This window comes from Triticum dicoccoides, chromosome 5B (genome assembly GCF_002162155.2).
Source record: "Triticum dicoccoides isolate Atlit2015 ecotype Zavitan chromosome 5B, WEW_v2.0, whole genome shotgun sequence".
NCBI classification, from domain to species: domain Eukaryota; kingdom Viridiplantae; phylum Streptophyta; class Magnoliopsida; order Poales; family Poaceae; genus Triticum; species Triticum dicoccoides.
Window position 1 is genome coordinate 254,142,821 of NC_041389.1, and position 5,951 is coordinate 254,148,771.

The 5,951-nt window shown below is 43.3% G+C and overlaps 1 long non-coding RNA gene across 2 annotated transcripts in view; it reads right to left on the minus strand.

The window, feature by feature from the left end:
- Window positions 1–2,953: 2,953 nt before the first annotated feature.
- Window positions 2,954–5,951, minus strand: part of LOC119308274 — a 9,858-nt gene continuing 6,860 nt past the window's right edge. The window contains exons 2-3 of one of the 2 annotated variants that reach the window (XR_005150023.1): window positions 3,838–3,903; window positions 2,954–3,324 (exon numbers count right to left, since the gene is read on the minus strand). This is a non-coding gene — a long non-coding RNA (uncharacterized LOC119308274). Of the gene's footprint in view, window positions 3,325–3,837; window positions 5,848–5,951 lie in introns of those variants that run through there. The other variant, XR_005150022.1, reaches the window with a different exon arrangement.

The window sequence follows — 5,951 nt, forward strand, 5'->3', positions numbered from 1 at the left end:
CCTAGAGAAAACTAAGTTGAAAGATGTTAGTAGCAATGATGCGTACTAGGTCCATGATCTGAGGATTATCCTGATTGCTACACATAAGTATCATGTCCTTGATGCACCGCTAGGTGACATAACTATTGCAGGAGCAGATGCAGACGTTGTGAACGTTTGATAAGCTCAGTAAGATGACTACTTGATAGTTTAGTGCACCATGCTTTACGGCTTAGACCCGGGACTTCAAAAATGTTTTGAACGACATGGAGCATATGAGATGTTCCAAGAGTTGAAATTGATATTTCAGACTCATGTCCATGTTAAGATGGAGGAGAATATCTCAGCTAGTGAGCATATGCTCAGAATGTTTGGGTACTACAATCGCTTGAATCAAGTGGGAGTTAATCTTCCAGATAAGATAGTGATTGACAAAATTCTCTAGACAGTATCATCAAGTTACTAGAACTTCATGATGAACTATAATATGCAAGGGATAACGAAAACAACTCCCAAAGCTCTTCGTGATGCTAAATCGGTGAAGGTAGAAATCAAGAAAAGCATCAAATGTTGATGGTTCACAAGACCACCAGTTTCAAGTAAAAGGGCAAGGGAAAGAAAGGGAACTTTAAGAAGAATGGCAAGCAAGTTGCCACTCCCATGAAGAAGCCCAAAGCTAGACCCAAGCTTGAAACTGAGTGCTTCTACTTCAAAGGAAATGGTCACTGGAAACGGAACTGCCCCTAGATACTTGGCGGATAAGGATGGAAAAGTGAACAAAATTATATTTGATATACATGTTATTGATGTGTACTTTACTAGTTTAGCAACCCCTCGGTATTTGATACTGGTTCAGTTGCTAAGAGTAGTATCTCGAAACGGGAGTTGAACAGTGAACAGAGACTAGTTGAGGGCAAAGTGATGATATGTGTTGGAAGTGATTCCAAGGTTGATAAGTTCACCATCGCACACTCCCTTTACCTTTGAGATTAGTGTTGAACCTAAAATAAAAGTTATTTGGTGCTTGCGTTGAGCATGAATATGATTAGATCATGTTTATTGCAATACGGTTATTCATTTAAGTTAAAGAATAATTGTTGTTCTATTTACATGAATAAAACCTTCTACGGTCATACACTCAGTATAAATGGTTTGTTGAATCTCGATCGTAGTAATACACATATTCATAATATTGAAGTCAGAAGATGCAAAGTTAATAATGATAGTGCAACTTATTTGTGGCACTGCCGTTTAGGTCATATTGGTGTAAAGCGCATGAAGAAACTCCATCCTGATGGACTTTTGGAACCACTTGATTACGAATCACTTGATGCTTGCGAACCATGCCTCATGGGCAAGATGACTAAGATTCCGTTCTCTGGAACAATGGAGCGAGTAACTGACCTATCTATTATATATAAAAAGTACTTCACAGGTTAACCAGAAAAAAGAAATTAGTCTAGAAATTACCACAAAAATTAGAAACATCTAACCGTTAATTTAACAGAGAAAATTATATAGCCATTAGATTAGATTTAACTCAAAATTTACCCACCACTGCCATTATAATGGACCAGACCGTCCTTTCTTCACGTAACTTTTTTCCTCTAAAAACTCCACCACGCAAGACCGTCCTTTCCTCCCGTAACTTTTTGCCTCTAAAAAATTCACCACGCATTAATCTAGGCTTCCAGCCTTCCTACGATTTAGGGATGCAAAAAAAGAAAAGCCAGCCTTCCTACGCTTTAGGGATGCAAAGCAAGTAACTTTTTGCCTCTAAAAAATCCACCACGCATCAATCTAAGTTTCCAGCCTTCCTACGATTTAGGGATGCAAAGAAAGAAAAGCCAGCCTTCCTAAGATTTTGGGATGCACAGAAAGAAAAGACCCAAGCCGAAGGCACATGTCGCCTCCGCCGAGTTCGAGGTGGCCGGCTCACACAACGCAGCGTGACCAGGTAGGTAGGTTGATTACTTCTCTTGAACATCGAGTGAAGTCTAATTTAAACCTTAAGATTGTAGAGGTAGTTGTAAACGAACCCTCACGTCTAAATCCCTGAAGTTTGTACCCTATATTCTTTGATCCCGGTCGTTTTTAACCTTGATGCCTTTTTAGGAGGGGATTGGATGACGTGACACGGAGACGCTGGGATTGTTGACTGAACTTGGATTTCAGAACACACGTGCATGCATGGTTTATATTTGCATGGATCGATAGATGGTTAGATGGACGTGAGCAACGAGTTGGCTGCCGAAAAGCCGCGGAACAAGTTGCTCCCGTACGGCCAGTGCTAGTGGACGAGCGCACCCCACGCGTAGTCTCGTCGTATTGCTCCACGCCCGGCCGGCGTCCCATGCCAGCGATGCTCGGCCGAGTCGGAGCAAGAAGAGCAGCGGCACCTCCATGTAAGAGAGGAGGAAGAGCACGTGGACGAGCCATGCCACGCACAGGAGGCGTTGTTCAAGGCTTGTTCCGCTTAGACATGTTATAGCGGAGGCGGACAGCAGCGGAGGCGTACCACGCAGAAGCTGTGCTCGACGCCGGCAAAGGCGGAAGCTGTGCTTTGTACTACAACTAGAAGGTGTTCTTCTCTGCAGCGGCCCGAGGCGGCCCACCACGAGCATGCACGCAGCCTTGTCCTCGCTCTAATCGCGCACTAGCTTGTCCCGAGTTGCACTGCAGCGCTCCACGCTCCGTGCATTTCTCGTGGCGGTGGCGACCGGCTGTCCATGCCGATACACTATTGCGGCAGTCTAAGAGCCAGGTCTCCCTTCTGAATCCTACGCTGCCAAAAAATTTCACAGAAAACTTGATATTTACTTCTCCTGCTGACATGTGGGTCTCACCCTCATCCCTGCCAATTCTGTTTGGATACGTCCTCAAGGTTAAAATCGACCGGGATAAAATAGTACAGGGTATATATTTCAGGGATTTGGACGTGAGGGTTCGTTTCCAACAACCTCTACAACTTCAAGGTTTAAATCAGACTTCACTCCTTGAACATCCAAGCCATACATGCCCTTTGTTTTTTCCCCATATCCCATGAAGACACTAATCTCACGATCAATTTTACCATCCATGTCATGTTCTTTACACCAATCTTACAATCAATCTCACGGTCCCAAAAACAAAACTCGCAATAGGTTGGACTCATATCCATGACAAGCAACCTCCAGCTTTTTAACTTGCCGTCCTTTTGGCTGATGTAGCTATTATTGCAAATCAATATACACCGTCATAATGGATTTCCCTAAAAAAAAGTAACTCTCACAAGCGAGTGTCCAAATCTCCTTGATTGTGCCATCGGCTCCATCGAGCAAGCAGACCACCTCCGGCAAGTACCATCTACAGAGATCATATAGAACTGACATAAAGTTTATTCTTTTTCTCAAAAACAATACTTTTTGGGTATGAAAATACAACTTACATCTTCAATTCAAGGTATGGCAACACAATGAAATAGCTTTTTAATCATGTCCTAAATTCCTGTTGTGATTTTTTAGTCGTTATTGTAGATCAACTTCGCATCCTTGATTGCAATCTTATCATATTCTTAGAGTTCAACCTTTCTCAGCAGAACATAATCAGGAGTACAATCCAGGTCCTTAATTTAAGGTGTGACAATACAATCAAGTACTGCCTCTGTAATATAAGACATTTTCTAGACTTGCCATATAAAACATCTTATATCAATGAACAGAGGCAATAGCCTTTAAGTTCAGATCAGACCCTAAGTTCACCTTGCGATTTTTAATTATGGATGAACTTGCCATCCTCAATTGAAATCTTATTCTTCACTAAACATATGCTTTTTATGGACTTGCATGTAACTACACCACTGGGGTAAAAGGTACTCACAATATTTGTGTTTTCAAATGAAGATTGGAACTTAACATCCACTGGCCTTGGAAGTTGATCTCCTTTCTACAACGAAGACGAAATTTTGTAAGCAGAAAAAATATCAAAAGCATAAATCTTCATAACCTTGAGCAGTACTACGCAGCGATTTTACAATATCTCATCTTCTCCACTGTGCAGGAAGAACCAAAGGAAATAAAAGGTGGGCCACATAGCAAAAATGTTAGAAAACAGCCAAGGTGGTTAAAACTACCAAATATGCAATACAACAAGTTGATCCATTACTAACCATGAATCTTTAATATGTGGTATTATAAGAAAAAGATTTAGCTTGGATTTCTGATTCAAGTAGGCACACGTGGGTAGGTTTAAGCTTGGACCAGGAAAACTAGTATAAGGTACGTGCCATGCACGTGGTGTCAAATTGCTGCTACGTTTGCTTGTGAGTGTTTTGACATGTAAAAACTGCTCGTAACTTGAAAGGAATTTCCTTTTTAACAGCACCAGACCGCTGGGTGCAGGCATGTAGCGCGCTGTGACAAGTCTGGAAAGATCCAGGTTGGGAGCGTTTTGGCGCGCGTCCGTACAGGCGCGAATCCAACAAACATCAACCGTTGGATCATTCAAGTTCGGTGCTGATGAAGGGTGGCGATTCACCCTGTGTAGCAAATCAACGGCTACCAAATTGCCTCTACACTGCAGCGGATGGCTAGCCAAATTCAAAAATTGTTGTACTATAGTAGTAGAGATATTTCAAATAATTTCTTACTGATGTGAGTCCAGTCAATAAACAATGACAAGTTAGGAGAGGAGAATGAAACTTCAAGACAAGAAAATGAGAAAACATTCGATCATAGATGGAGATGCGCCAGACTGCACAACTATGCCAAAAGAAGAATCTCTGAACCACGTGAGCGAAGAAAATTGTACAAACTTATTTCTTTATGTGTATTATCATCCACTATCTTTACTTCTTTGAATTCAACTGCTAAACTTCTCTTACATGATGCACGACTGTAGTAAGGTGTACTGGAAACAATACTACAGATTGCTTCTGCTTTGAGCAACAATTGTGTTATCTGTGTCTTCCATTCTTTCCAGGCTTACAAAAGTTTCTTCAATAACCCAGTGTATTTGATGTACAAATATCTGATCTTACAGAGTTTACCATCCACAAATGGTTATCAAGCCCGTCCGCCTATGCAGTTCCATATGATCTGCAACTAATTTAAAGTGGTGTATTAAATAAATAAAGACATGCTACATTTGGTCCTGACCGTAGCTATCAATTATTTCTTTGTCCAAACAACATGAGAACAAATTTCCATGTAGTATGGCTTAACCAAGACAGCGGCAAATCAGCATTGTCGAATTGCCACAGGGAACCATATCATGTACTAGCTAAAACACTCAGAATGGCAAAGGATAAACTTGAAAAGGTGTCTATCACAACGTGAGATTAAGACGACATGACATGCCATCTGCAACTGAAGTTGCAGCCTTGATTGTGAATGATACAACACAGAATAGAAAAGGATGAGATATCATTGTTTAGTACACAGACATGAGACCAAAGAATATCAGAGAACCATTCAAAATTCATGGCTATGCAGTATATATTATTATTCCCCTACGGAGAAGATGGGTAGAGAAAAAATACACATTACACTTTAAAAGTGTTAGATGTGTATAGTCTTTCTTGCCTTTGTCATACACATGTATATGTATTGGCCCTTGGCCCTCCTGTGAATGTGAGTTGCCCATTCCTAACATGGTATCAGATGCTTAGGGTCCCCTCCCGCTCCTGCACGCTCGCAGCTCCGTGCCTCGCTCCACTGTCGCCGGCCTCCCTCTACCTCGTCGCTGGCACCGGCCATCTCCTACCTCGGCCCCGGTCTGCGCTGCCCCGAGCTCGGCCGCGGCCTGTCGTCGCTGTCCCGCGCCTCCCCGAGTGCGCCCGCGGTCTGCCCTCGCCGCTTCGCGCCGCCCCGCACCTCCCCGTGCTCGGCCGCGGCCGGCAGCCACCTCTCCGCGCCTCCCCGCGCCCGGCAGCCTCCACCCCGCGCCTTCCCGCGCCCGGCAGCCTCCTCCCCGCGCCCAGCCGCCACCTCCCT